At 42.3% G+C, this 15562-nt stretch overlaps 1 long non-coding RNA gene across 1 annotated transcript; it reads right to left on the bottom strand.

The window, feature by feature from the left end:
- Window positions 1–1930: 1930 nt before the first annotated feature.
- Window positions 1931–15065, bottom strand: LOC115435424 (uncharacterized). Its single transcript, XR_003937693.1, has 3 exons — window positions 14943–15065; window positions 13003–13010; window positions 1931–1941 (listed from the first exon to the last, which is right to left on the bottom strand). It is a non-coding gene; the product is annotated as an uncharacterized LOC115435424 (long non-coding RNA).
- Window positions 15066–15562: the final 497 nt, after the last annotated feature.

The raw sequence follows: 15562 nt of genomic DNA on the forward strand, positions 1-15562 counted from the left end.
GCCTGGAGCCTGGAGCCTGGAGCCTGGAGATTGGAGCCTGGACCCCGAGCTCTGAGCCCTTACGCTGACCCTGGCCTCAGCCCTAACCCTAACCCTGGAGCTGAGCCCAAACCCGGAGCCCTTACCCTGGCATCAGCCCTAACCCTAACCCTGGAACTGAGCCCGAGCCCGGAGCCCTAACCCTGGCCCTGGCCTCAGCCCTAACCCTAACCGGGCCAGACGACCAGATTTTCAACCCCAGTGTGAAGCTTGAAGGTGGCTGATGAAGAATGGGGGAGAGAGGGGGGAAGAAAAGAGTCGGACAGTAGTAGCCAACAGTCAGTAAATTTTATTGATAGAGTACGTTTCAAAGACACAGTCACAAAGGTCTTTACAGTGCAAAGCATAAATAAACAATACACATAAAATACAATTCAAATACCATTAAAACACAATAAAATACAGTTACAATACATTTATAATACGCTAAATACAGCAAGTGCAAACAGTTTGTAGAAGCCCGAGTCACACTGAAGACAGGCAAGGAGGGCTAGATTTCAGCCCCCAGTGTGTGGCTGCAATGTGGGGCAGAATTTCCATCTCCATGGGGCGGTTTGAAGAATGCCAGAACTCAGTGTGCAGCTTTCAGGTGGCTGGAGGAAAGAGTGGGAGAGAGACAGAAAAAAAAGAGTCAGACCAGGGCAAGGAGGAGCAGAGTTCTGAAAAATGGCCACAGACGGTTCAAGTTTTAGTATTATCAAGCTCCACGTGAGAAAAGCCCCAAAAAGGGGTTAGGCTTAAAGGGGTTCTGTCTTTGAAAAAATAACAAAGTCCCAAACAGGCTGGAAAAAAGACAGAGTCCACACTGTCCGCCGGCCGTCCCGGCCTAACCCTGACAAGGGTCAGTACAACATTTCCCAGTGTTCCTCCTCGTCCATGCATGCCAGTGTGCATTTTCAAGGGGGTTGGAGGAAAGAGGGAGAGAGCGAGCGAGAGAGAGAGAAAGAAAGGCGAAGAATCAGGACAGAGTTCTTCCACTAGTGGAAGAAGAAAACAAAAGAGTCAGACCGGGCCAGGAGATTAGGTTTCATGCTCAAGATGAGGAAAAGTGCCGGAGGTTTTTTTTTTTTTTTAAGGAAAAAAAGGGGGTTAGGCCAACCGTGGTTCTGTCTTTGAAAAACATAAAGTAACACACAGGCTGGAAAAATTGAGAAGTCCCACAGCTTCTCTTGAAGTGAAATGCTCAAAAATGACATTTTTACCGGTTCTACTCAGAAAAGCAGAAAGATATTAAAAACAAATCAGGAATAAGTGGCTGTTTTTCAAAGTCGTATCATGAAGTTCTGCCTGAGAAAAAACATCTTTGTTTCAAAGCGTTTATTTTCGTGTGAAACGCTCAAAAATGACATTTTTGTCTCTTCTACTCAGAAAAGTAGGAAAACATTAAAAACAAGTCGGACATAAGTGTTTTATGGCTGTTTGTTTAAAGTCTTATCAGGTTACGAAGTTCTGCTTGAGAAAAATACATCCTTGTTCAAAGTGACAAAAACAGCTTCTTATCGTCTGAAACACTCAAAAATGACATTTGTGTCTCTTCTACTCAGAAAAGAAGAAAAACACTAAAAACAAGTCAGAAATAAGTATTTTATGGCTTTTTTGTAGAAGTCTTATCAAGTTTATTAAGTTCTGTTTGAGAAAAAAAACAAAAACATCCTTGTCTCAAAGTGAGAAAAAGAGCTTCTTACCGTGTAAAACGCTCAAAATTACATTTTTACCAATATACTCAGAAAAGAAAGGAAACACAAAAAAACAAGTAAGAAATAAGTGGTTCATGGCTGTTTTGTCAAAAGCCTGATCAGATCATGAAATTCTGCTTGAGAAAAAAAACATCCTTGTCTCAAAGTGACAAAAACAGCTTCTTATCATCTGAAACGCTCAAAAATGACATTTTTGCCTCTTCTACTCAGAAAAATAGGAAAACACTAAAAACAAGTCAGAAATAAGTGGTTTATGGCTTTTTTGTCAAAGTCTTATTAGGTCATGAAGTTCTGCTTGAGAAAAAAACATCCTCGTCTTCAAAGTGACTAACAGCTTCTTATCGTCTGAAACGCTCAAAAATGACATTTGTGTCTATTCTACTCAGAAAAGAAGGAAAACACTAAAAACAAGTCAGAAATAAGTGTTTTATGTCTTTTTGTAGAAGTCTTATCAAGTTATTAAGTTCTGCTTGAGAAAAAAAACATCCTTGTCTCAAAGTGACAAAAACAGCTTCTTATTGTCTGAAACACTCAAAAATGACATTTTTGTCTCTTCTACTCAGAAAAGAAGGTAAACACTAAAAACAAGTCAGGCATAAGTGTTTTATGGCTTCTTTTTTTTTTTTTTTTTTTTTTTTTTTTTTTTCATCTTATCAAGTTATTAAGTTCTGCTTGAGAAAAAAACATCCTTGTCTCAAAGTGAGTAAAACAGCTTCTTAACGTGTAAAACACTCAAAAAGGACATTTTTACCAATATAGTCAGAAAAGAAAGGAAACACAAAAAAAAAACAAGTAAGAAATAAGTGGTTCATGGTTGTTTTGTCAAAAGCCTTATCAGATCATGAAGTTCTGCTTGAGAAAAAAACATCCTTGTCTCAAAGTGACAAAAACAGCTTCTTATCGTCTGAAATGCTCAAAAATGACATTTTTGTCTCTTCTAATCAGAAAAGAAGGAAAACACTAAAAACAAGTCAGGAATAAGTGTTTTATGGCTTTTTTTTTGAAGAAGTCTTATCAAGTTATTAATTTCTGCTTGAGAAAAACAGTTCCTTGTCTCAAAGTGACAAAAACAGCTTCTTATCATCTGTCACGCTCAAAAATGACATTTTTGACTCTTCTACTCAAAAAAGTAGGAAAACATTAAAAACAAGTCAGAAATAAGTGTTTTATGGCTGTTTATTTAAAGTCTTATCAGGTCATGAAGTTCTGCTTGAGAAAAAACATCCTTGTCTCAATGTGACCAAAACAGCTTCTTTTCATCTGAAACGCTCAAAAATGACATTTTTTTCCTCTTCTACTCAGAAAAGCAGGAAATCTGTAAAAACAAGTAAGAAATAAGTGGTTTATTGCTGTTTTGTTCAATTCTTATCAGTTCATGAAGTTCTGCTTGAGAAAAAAAAAATCCAAGTCTCAAAGTGACCAAAACAGCTTCTTTTCATGTGAAACACTAAAAAATGAAATCTAAGTCAATTTTTTTCTTAGTCTTCTTTCAATTTTTTTTTTCTTTTGTAACAAGAATTGGATACCAAATTATTTATTGAGTGTTGATTTATTGATTAATTTAATTATAGATTTATAACCAAACTTAAACTTAAATCAACTCAAAACAATAATTTGGAAATCTTGCATAGGTGATAGTTCGTGGACTGCACAGTGAACCCATGTGTGAATAATAGTACACAAAGCACAACTGAGGCAATGGATTTATATACATATAAATACTTTATTAACTAAACTAAGACACACAAATAACATAAAGACAAGAGACAAATACAACCAAAGGAGCAGGAGATTATGGACAGGAGAATATGTAAATTAAGTTGGCAGATAGCTATATTCAAGAGATTATAATGTTAGTGAGGTTACGTTGAGGTAAACCTACTTAACTTGGAATAACACCAACTCAGATAAATCAGGAGCAAGTTTTCTTACAAGTTGTTGCGGTGCGGATGCAGCAACTGGCACGGCCTTGACGGCAGATGGATGAAGTCTTCTGACGTAGTTCGAAGCAGGAACAGGCTGTGAAGCGACGTGCTTGCGCTGGAGGTCTGAAGGTCTGGAGTTCTGAAGTTCTGCTGGCTGGAGGAGGTTCACAGCTGGCTCTGGCGGCTGGTTCTGGAAAGCTCGCCAGGAGAAGATGGAACAGCTCTGAGAGCCAAGGAGATGGTCAAGACTCCTTGGAGAAAGCTCTTTGTTCTTAGGTGAGAGCTCAGAAGAGGTGGAGAAAGCTCTTTGCGTAGGTGAGAGCAGCAAAGGTGGAAAGAGCTCTTCTCTTTGCGTAGGTGAGAGCAGCCAGGGTGGAAAAAGCTCTGCTGAAAAGTTGGTTTCATTTACTTTTATAGTTTGTCCAAAAACCAGCTTGCCACGCCTTCCTCGTGCATATAGATGAGTTATCGATGCCTTGGGGCGTTGCCTTCTTTGTCTGTTTTCGGTGGGAAAACGCCTCCTCGTGAATATTCAAAAATATCACGTTTCTCTTCCCTCTTGGGAAGACAGAGGGGGAGAGGACTGTGGCTTAGCCTTGTAAGAAAACTTTGCATCCTCAAATAAGATCCTCTTAAACTTTATACATCACCTGTAACCTCACTTAAGCATCAGTAAAATAATAGCATGATTATTCAGACATGCTATAAGCAGTGATACTCTTACTTTCACATAATTTACCGTGAACATGATCAGGACACACATATGTGAAACCACAGGTCAGGCAAATGGCTTAAGTATTACATGCATAAAAGAGTTAACGTGCTGAGTTAATCAACATTAACACATAATGTAATACATTATTTACATGGCACATAGAGTGATTTTATCATTCAGTCCTTTGTTCGTTTCTGGGTTCATCTTCACCTCTGGATAAGCAAGAATAATGGGACACAGATGTTGAGAGGCAAAAGGTCAGCTTAGTGTCAAAACCGAGTCCATTAGGCTCATTCTTTAAGATCATCTGTCTTTGTAAATGTCATTTGCAAAGGATGTCCCAGTACTGACCTGGTGACGGACCAATCAGCATGGTTGTTCAGGAATTTGGTTTGACACGGAGAGGAAGATAATATAATTTATACTTCTGTTTTTGAGTCTGTTCACTCACTCCACCGTCATCCGGCTACACTTTTAATTTTTCCACATGGTTTTCCGAAGGGCACAGTTCTTTCGGCGCTGGGGATTCTCAGTACTCGGTTCCACCACAAGCGGTGCTTAAGTGTGTGGTACATGGGTTCACCAAGAGGTCTGGGCATTGGGCCTGGAGCCCGGATCCTGGAGCCCGAAGCCTGTAGCTCGGAGATTTGGAGCCTGGACACTTGGAACCTGTAGCCCATTGCCCAAAGCTAGGAGCCCGGAGCCTGGAGCCTGGAACTGAACACGAGACCGGAGCCTGGAGCCTGGAGCCTGGAGCCTGGAAATAACCCCAAACATGGAGCCTGGAGCCTTAACCCTGTGTTTGGAGCCTGAAGCCTGAAGCCTGGAGCCTGGAACCTGGAGCCTGGAGCCTGGAGCCCGGTGCGCAGAGCCTGGAGCCTGGAGCTTTGAGCCCGGTGTGCAGAGCCTGGAGCCTGGAGCTTTGAGCCTGGAGACTGGAGCCTAGAGCATGTAGCCCGCAGTCTGGAGCCCTGAGCCTGTAACTGACACTGAGCCCGGAGCCCGGAGCCCGGAGCCCGGAGCCTGGAGCCCAGAGCCCGGAGTCCGGAGCTTGGCGCCCGGAACCCGGAGCCCGGAGCCCGGAGCCCGGAAGCCCGGAGCCCGATGCCCGCAGCCTGAAGCCTAGAGCCTGGAGCCTGGAGCCTGGAGCCTGGAGCCTGGAACTGAGCCCGAGCTCTGAGCCCTAACCCTGACCCTGGCCTCAGCCCTAACCCTAACCCTGGAGCTGAGTCCAAGCCTGGAGCCCTAACCCTTGTCCTGGAACTGAGCCCTAACCCTAACCCTGGAACTGAGCCCGAGCCCGGAGCCCTTACCCTTGCTCTGGAACTTAGCCTGGGCCCAGAGCCCTAACCCTGGCATCAGCCCTAACCCTAACCCTGGAACTGAGCCAGAGCCCTAACCCTTGCCCTTGCCTCACCCCTAAGCCTAACCCTGGAACTGAGCCCAAGCCCGGAGCCCTAACCCTGGCCCTGGACCTGAGCCAACACAATATCCAGACCAACACACTAACCAGACCAACACACTAACCAGACCAAAACATTAACCAAACCAAAACACTAACTAGGCGAACACAAAAACCAGACCAACACACTAACCAGACCAATACACTAACCAGACCAACACACTAACAACACCAACACACTAACCAGACCAACACACTAACCAGACCTAGACACTAACCAGACCAGCACACTAACCAGGCAAACACACAAACCCGACCAACACATTAACCAGACCAACACAATAACCAGGCCAAAACACTAACCAGACCAACACACTAACCAGACCAACACACTAACCAAACCAACACTATAACCAGCCAACACAATAACCACGCCAACACACTAACCAGACCAACACACTAACCAGACCTAGACACCAACCAGACCAACACACTAACCAGACCTAGACACTAACCAGACAAACACACTAACCAGACCTAGACACTAACCAGACCAACACACTAACCCAGGGGCATAGAATTGCATAGGGATGCTAGGGACACGCCCCTACCAATATCCAGCCACTACTGTTTTGTCCCTACCAACATTACCGCTGTCCGTAGTGTTTAGCCAATGATTATGGCACACAAAGGATTAATAGTCAGCCTCTGCTAGAAGTCCCGCCTCTAACCTAATTCTCACAGTACGATTGGCTCTGCGGTTCTGCTATTGTACATGTGATTGGCTGTCCCCGCTGTTACTCCATCTACTTGTAAACGCTGCAGTTATCCGCTCGTTGTACCAGACAGGAAAAAAACAGAAAGTTGGACCGGACAGGAGGCAGTTCATATCACCAGCCGCTTAGCGTAAGTTGTCAACATGTATGCATTTGTTCTGCCTGGGTCACATCAGCTACACGGATTTGAATATCAGAGGTGTCATTTACATTTACATTTGTACATGTGTCTTGTTTGCCTGCATGTGCGTGAGTATGTGTGTCGGTGCATGCAGGACCGGTTAGTGGCATAGGCTGATAACTGATAACATGATAATTTGTCATTAATTGTCTTAAAAATAAAGAAATGAAAGGAAAACAAAAAGAAAACAACAACCCCCCCTGTAATTTCTCAGGTGAGCTCTCCCAGATCGGTGCTCACTGTGTGTGTGAGTGAAGGAGACAGAGTGGAGCTGAATGACAGTCAGACAGGTGTAGAACTAAACATCCAGGTAAAGGATAGAGAGTTTATCACCATGAAAAGGCCTTCCAAGGCCTTAGCTGTAGAGTTTAGAAGAGGAGAGAAGAGGAGGCAGAAAAATAATCAAATTAGGTATAGGTATGTAACCTTTTATAATGTTAAAATATGTTTTATGTTACTAGCTACAGCTAGCTGAACTGAACTGAAGCAAAGTTGGCTAATGATGGAACTGTAGATTATTAAGATATGAGATATTGGCAAAGGTGTGTGGTTTACTGCTGCTGAACTGGGTTATATGTGTTTCTATGTGGTTTATATATGTTTCTATGTGGTTTATAAATGTTTCTATCTGGTTTCTATATGTTTCTAGGTGGTTTATACATGTTTCTATGTAGTTTATATCTTTTTCTATATGGTTTACTGCTAGTTGGCTAGTTTCTATATGTATATGTGGTTTATAAATGATTCTATGTGGTTTATATGTGTTTCTATATGGTTCACTGCTGGTTGGCTGGTTTCTATATGTTTCTATTTGGTTTCTATATGTTTCTATGTGGTTTACTGCTAGTTGGCTGGTTTATAAATGTTATTAATTCATTTATGTTTCTATATGGTTTACTGCTAGTTGGCTGTTTGATATGTTTCTATGTGGTTTATAAATGTTTCTATCTGATTTATATATGTTTCTATGTGGTTTACTGCTGGCTGCTTTGTGCATCTCCTCTCATGCTTCATGTATCTCCTCTTCGTGCCCCCCCATATGTATGTGTGTTTGTGTGCATGTGTGTGTTTTTAAGGGAGGGGGGGGACCAAATTCATATATCAGCTAGGGTGCCAAAATGGCTCAAACCGACTGACTATGATTGTTTGCTTGTTTGATCAGCCCTACATGATGTGAAATTATGATTGCAAATACAAAAAAACATCAACTTTCAGGAGTGCTGCCTTGGAGCACTTTTGTTAAATCAAATCAAATCTTATTTATATAGCGCCAAATCATGACAAAAGTTATCTCATGACGCTTTACAGATCGAGTTGGTCGAAAATACACCAGACATTTGTGTCCTCTCCAATATGAGAATCAAACCTACTCCCTTGCACTAACCACGCCAACACACAAACCAGACACACACAATAACCAAGCCAACACACTAACTAGACCAACACATTAACCCACTGTGACATAGGCTGGCCATTTAGCGGTTGGAGGTCAGTGAAATGAGGAAGGAGATGAGGCGGAGGCAGGAGATGACATGGTCCACAAATTTTTTTTACATATTTTCAATAATTCCTCTTTCAAACAAAGTGCAAGTGCTGAAAAGTGCATAAGTGAAAAAAGGTGCCTGTATTTATACTTAAGTGACAAACGGCTGTTTGTCACATTCCCCCCCCCCTTCTCGGGAAGGCGAAGCCTCAGTCTTCTGCCACACGGGACAGACAATTTGCCACAATGTTGGTCTGCAGGATGATGGACCGGTCGAAGTCAGGGCTATGGAGACAGGCCAACTGCAAATTGCCTCCTTGAGGTCCCTGAAGGCCTTGTCACACTTGTCTGTCCAGCGAACCTTGTTAGGGGCTGAGTTCTTAGTCAGGTCATTCAGGACAGCGGTTCTCTTGGCAAACTGGGGAATGAACTTCCTGTACCACCCGACCAGGCCGATGAATCCCCTGACCTTCCGTTTAGTGGTGGGAACAGGAAACAAGCTGATGACTTCCATCTTGTCCACCTGAGGCTTGATCCTCCGGAAGCCAATGGTGTAACCCAGGTACTCGACTTTCCTGCGGGCAAGAGCACACTTCTGAGGATTAATGGTGAGTCCTGCTGCACGGATCCTCTCCAGCACCTCCTGGAGGTGTTGGAGATGTTCCTCCCAGGACCGACTGTATACCACCATGTCATCCAGATAGGCCGCAGAGTACTCAGAGACATCCCTCTCCACACTGTCCATAAGTCTCTGAAAAGTGGCTGGAGCCCCCTGCAGGCCGAACGGCATCACCCTAAACTTGTAGAGGCCAAAAGGTGTTCAAAAGGCAGTCAGATCCCTTGCCTCTGGGGCCAATGCCAGCTGCCAGTAGCCTCTGGAGAGATCCAGTGTGGTGATGTAGGCTGCACTGGCAACTTGCTCCAACAGGTCATCAATGCAAGGCATCGGGTAAGAGTCAAAGTTCGATAATGCATTCAGGAATCTGAAATCAATGCAAAAGCGTAGAGAACCATCCTTTTGAGGACGAGAACAACAGGGCTACACCACTCACTGTTAGAGACCTCAATAATTCCAAGCTCTAACATCAATTTAATTTATTTTTGCAGCACTGGTACCCACCGCTCAGGGATCCAGCAGCTCCTCTGTTTCACTGGAGCATCCTTCTTCAGCCGGATCTTGTGTGTACAGCCGGATCTTGTGCGTACACTGGTACACAGTGAGGTGAAGCCGGGGGTCTCCTGAAACAGATCTGGATCTAACAGGGGTTTTATTTCCTCCTGCTGAGTGAGAGAGAGATGAGAAAGGTCAATGGCAGCAGACTCTGTGGCAGAGGTGGGGAAAAACTTTTCAGACACCTCCTCATCCTTTACAGCTCGCACCAAAAACTGCTGTAAAGGCTCTGGGTGGGCATGAAACTCCTTCAACAGATTTACATGGAAAACCTGGTGTTTTTTCTGTCTTTCAGGCATGTACAGTTCATAAGTGACATTACTACTTTGCCTGGTGATTTCATATGGCCCATGCCATTTAGCAAGCAGTTTATTATCACTGGTAGGTAATAGTAAAAATACTTTCTGGCCTGGGGTGAAGACTCTGTCCTTTGCCTTCTGGTCGTACCAGGTTTTCTGCTGTCTCTGTGCTGCCTTGAGGTTTTCCTGTGCCAGGGCTGCCATTGCTTCCAGCTTCTCCCTCATTTTGAGGACATATGCCACAATGTTGTCTCCCTCTGACTCAGTGCGCTCCCAGTGGTCCTTCACCAGGTCCAGAGGCCCTCTCACCTGGCATCCATATAGCAGTTCAAAGGGTGAGAAGCCGGTCGATGACTGCGGGACCTCCCTGTATGCGAAGAGCAGGTAGGGGAGCCACTGGTCCCAGTCCTTTCCTGTAGAGGAGACAAACTTGCGCAACATACTCTTGAGTGTCTGGTTGTAACGCTCCACCAACCCGCCCGTTTGAGGGTGATAAGGGGTGGTCCTAATTCCCTTTACCCCTAACAGCTGATACACTTGCTGGAGGAGTTTAGACAGAAAATTTGTACCACAATCAGTAAGTATTTCTTTTGCTACTCCTACCCTAGAAAAGAGCTGAAGCAGACAGTTGTCAATTTGCCTAGCCTTGATGGACCAGAGTGGGAAGGCTTCAGGGTAGCGTGTAGCATAATCACAAGTTACCAGGATGTAACGGTTGCCTGTTGAGCTTCTCTCTAAGGGGCCAACAATGTCCATACCAATTCTGTCAAAGGGGGTGCCAATAATTGGTAAAGGCTGCAACTGGGCCTGAGCTACTCTCTTTCCTGATGTTAACTGGCATGTTTTACAGGAACTACAAAATTTAGAGACCTCAGAATACATGCACGGCCAAACAAACCTGCTGCCAATCCTTCTCAAAGTCTTTTGAAACGCCATATGGCCCGCCCAGGGAATAGAGTGACCAAGTTCCATCACTTGCTCTCTGAGCTTCTCTGGTAAGGCCAGGGCCATATTTTTGTCTTTAATTTGATATAGAAAACCATTTTTAATGACATAGCTGGCTTCCTCCAAGCAGCTAACCTTACTAACTCCCTGCTTGTCTGAGACTTTATCAAACCAGGACTTTAATGTAGGGTCCTGTTTCTGCAGAGTCCCAATATCTGATGGGATGCAGAAGTCGAAAGTACTAAGGGGTTTGGAGAGCTCTTCTTTCCCTTTTTGTGTGCCCGCAAACTTGTCCCTTCTCTTTTGGGCCTTAGACTTCCTCGTCTTGCATGGCTGGGCCTCTAGCTCCTCATCACAAAATGGCAGCTCCTCCAACACTCCCCTAGCAATCTGGGCTCTGGTAAATATATTACATTGTTTTACATGATTAGGACTGGACTCAACAACCGGAGAGGACACTACAGTGGGTTCTGACACCTCAAGCTGGCTACTGTCAGACTGGACAATGAGATTAGGAAGTGTGGGAATGTCATTCCCGAGAATGACTGGGTAAGGTAAGTTTCTGGCTAATGCAACAGTGACCAGGTAAGTTTGTCCTCCAATAGTCAAATAAATTTCAGCTGTAGGATAGGAATGCTCATCTCCATGAATGCAGACTAAAGGGGTTTTGTCTGTGGACTGACACTCAGCTGGAACACGACTAGATAAAACTAGAGTCTGAAAACAACCTGAGTCTAACAGTGCCTCCACACAGTGGCCATTAACGAGCACTGGAGTTATAGGCCCTAACCTCTGACCTGTCTATACTGTTGCTGGCCTAGGTACAGAACAAAGTAACGAGTGCTTTGTTTTTAAAGCTGGGCAAAAGTACTGGGTATGACCCAATTCATTACAATTATAGCACTTGATCTCTTGTGCTGCTGCTCTAGAGAGCTTCTTAGCTGGGCGAGACTGGTGGTGGAATGAAGATGGCCTATTACTGCTTTTACCCTGACCTGGACCACACCCCTTATCACCCCCAAAGGACTTACTTGGCAGGGCTTGGCGAGGTCCCCGGCCAAAGTAGTCAGCTCTGGTCCCCCTCCGAGCAGATGTGAAGGCCTCGGCAAGGCGGGCTGCTTCTTCAGCGGTGTTAGGGTCATGCTCCCGGATCCAGACCTCCAGCTCAGGGCTGATCATCTGCAGAAACTGCTCCAGGATCAGTTTCTCACAGATCTCCCTCACCGTGGATTTTTCTGGCTGGATCCATCTCATGAGAAGGTCCTTCAAGTGAACATACAGCTCCCGTGGCGTCTCATCGGGCTCAATCCTCAGGGATCGGAAGCGACGACAGTAAGTTTAATCAGTGACCTCATACTTTGCTAGGATGGCTTCTTTGACCTTGTCGTAGTCATCCGAGTCTTCAGTGTCCATTTGCACATAGGCACTCTGGGCTTTGCCTGTAAGTAGAGGGACCAAGCAAACAGCCCATTCACAACATACTAACATGGGCAATACACTAACCAGACCAACACACTAACCAGACCAACACACTAACCAGACCAACACGCTAACATGGCCAATACACTAACCAGACCTAGACACTATCGAGACCAACTCACTAACCTGACCAACACACTAACCAGGCCAAAACACTAACCAGGTTAATACGCTAACCAGACCAACACACTAACCACGCCAACACACTAACCAGGCCAACACACTAATGAGACCAACACACTAACCAGGCATATACATTAACCAGGGGTACATTTCTGGGTTAAATAGTGAACACAGCTGTTTGTGCACCCTTCAGCGCAAATAGAGAACGAACGATGGGTCAGCGAACGCAGAGGCTTAACAAACCCAAATTCCGTTTCTGCGATCGTTTCGTTTGCTAAGCCATCGTTCACTCACTATTTGCGTTGAAGGGTGCACTGAACAGGTGTGTTCACTATTTAACCCAGAATTCGTCTCCAAAATCTGCTGCAAATTCTCCCCAGAAAAGAAAATATTTTTGTCATCTGCGAATAAGATACATTTCAGTAATTTTGATGCTCTACATATCATCATTGCATCATAGCTCTACATAGCATCATGCATCACATCATTGATATATAATATAAAAAGCTTCAGACCTAATACTGACATTTGGAGTTTTTTTTTTTTTTTAATTCAAATTTTTATTGAACTTTTCAAAGGCTTGGTACATGTCAAACTTAATATGTTTCTCCATACAAGAACAGGTAGTATAACATTAACAATAAAGAATATTTACATGAATGTAGTGTTGTTTGTCCGTCAGTCTCAATGACCTTGACTTCAGTTTCTGTGGGTCCTGCAGTGGTTTGTCAGCCCTATTTTTGCCCTAAAGTATCTGCCACGAAGACACTAAACACTGACCAACAGGCAGAAAATTATTAAAACTGGGCTTAACTTTCTTTAGACATTTCAGGTTGTTCAGGTTATTCACATTTTATTGTTACAGGATAGTTTGTAAATGTTAGTATTTCCATAATTTAATGTTATTTTTTGCACTAAAACAAAGACAAAAATGTGAAGTTGTCATTATTTATAGGCATAGTGTAATTTTTTATTTTTTTTTCACATCAAACCGAGAAGAAAATATGGAGTCATTCTTTTTTGTAGGGTATTCTGCTGTTATTATTTTACTGTAGATCATATTGGTCTGTATGCGGAACCAGTGTTCTGTCAAGTTGAACCGCTCCGTTGAAGTAAGCTACCAGTAGTGTATATTGACAGTGACGTCTATTGATTGATGCTACCCTGTCAAAACATGTTACCAAACGTTTTGACACGCCTATTTGAAAATGAAATAAGGCTTCTACTGTAGAAACACCATTGTTTATTTATTCATATGAATATAGGTAAGGGTAGTTCATTTAGACAGACTTATAACTTCTATCAAATAAAGCTCCTACTGTAGAAACACCATTATGTATTCATTTATATGAATATGAATAAAGGTAGTTCATTAAACAGACTTATAACCAATATTAAATACAGCTCCTACTGTAGAAACACCATTATTTATTTATTCATATAAATATGAGTAAAGGTAGTTAATTTAAACAGACTTATAACTAGTATTAAATACAGCTCCTACTGTAGAAACACCATTATTTATTTATTCATATGAATATGAGTAAAGGTAGTTCATTTAGATAGACTTATAACTTATATTACATTACGATCAGTGTGTCTTGCTACAATACTTTTTCTAACGTTTATTAATGGACAATATTTAAGTAACATTTACACAACATTTGACATATTTGTTCTGCAGTTTAAATTGCCTATTAAAACTTCTTTGGTATTTCTAGGTTCATGTGCACTGACTCTAACCTTTGAATATTATGTGAAAATACAGAATACAACTGACTGTGCCCACACAGTTTATTTATTACACAAATGACATATTTAGTTTTACTTGAATAACTCCAGTTCTCACCGATACTTAAAATTAGAAAATAAAAATTGTGACAGTTAACTTAATAATAATTACTACACCAAAAAATATATTTTTCAGTGCATGTTTGTTATGCACAAAGCTTACAAAAAAAACCCAAAAATTCCAATCACTGAACAATGAGACCCTGAAAAATATTTATTTTATTCATTTTTTATATGATTGTGTTTTGTTTTTTGTTTTTTTTGTTTTTTTTGTATTTTATGTCATTTGGGTTTTGTTTTCTTTTACTTATTTTCTTTTATGTTGCTTCATTTTTATTTCATTATTTTATTTCCTTTTATTTCATACAATTTTAGACTGTATTTTATTTTACTTAATTAGATTTTTATTTTATATTTTATTGTAATTTTCTTTTTTTTTTTTTCTTTCATTGTTATTCCATTTTATTTTCATTTTTATTTCATTTTTTCAGCTCCTCTTTCCTGTTTTAACCCATATATTAGTGGCTCCTCCATTAGTGAACACTGACTCCAAACAGTCATTTCCGGTCCAGATGTAGATGTATAGGCAGAACCTTCGGACCCGGACCTGTTCCACTTGGGCCGCATTAAGGTGTCGGTTTCGGGGGGGGGGGGGGGGGGGGGGGGGGGATAAAATTGAGATCTCACAGAACTCTCAGAGAGCCCTTCTCTCTGAGTTCTGGGTCTCTCTGGCTCTGGTATAAGACACAGAAACTCAGATGATTCTTGGGACTCTCAGACAGACAGCCTCAGCCTCTTTCTGATCTGTACCCCTTTATTGGAGCTCCAATAAACTTTCTTCCTTGAAGACACTGATCGCTTGAACTGACCCTTCTTTATTTTAGACGAATTAGTAGAGTATTATTTTTTCCATAACAGAGTTTAGATCTGCCATCTCCATGTTTGTAGTTTCTGTTCAACGTGGATCACCTGGAATACTTTGAGGTGGGATGGAATTCAGTCCAAGTCAGATAGATTCTACCTCCCAGCACTCTGGAATGCAGCATATGCACAGCCCCACTACTTCCTGAACTGAAGGCAGCTCCTTTAAAGCAATTGGTCAAATGAACCTTTTGTCCAAAGCATCTGGTTTATCACTGAACCTCCAAAAATGTGAGCTCTGATCTGTTCATACCAGTGATGTTCACAGTAGAGCTAATATCCTAGTGAAAGACCAAGTGAAGTATCTTGGAATTATAATCACAAAAAATGTAACTAAAAGAACTGATTTAAATATTATTCCAAGGTCAAAAGATGGACAGAAATGATTCAGTCACTGGTTCATAACAGACCTCTGTCTACTGGGCCGGATTCTTCTATCTACAGCCCAAGGCTTCTCCACACTTCTGTATCCATGACAACCATTATAGACATCTCAGCTAAAATTTACTCAGGGGGTCAAATGAGTGGACATTTTTGTAAAAAAAAAAAAAAAAGTCATAAATGCATATAACTGTGGTGAAATAATGCTAACACATTTGTGCACAGACTACTGAT

This window comes from Sphaeramia orbicularis, chromosome 2, assembly GCF_902148855.1.
Source record: "Sphaeramia orbicularis chromosome 2, fSphaOr1.1, whole genome shotgun sequence".
Lineage (NCBI taxonomy): Eukaryota > Metazoa > Chordata > Actinopteri > Kurtiformes > Apogonidae > Sphaeramia > Sphaeramia orbicularis.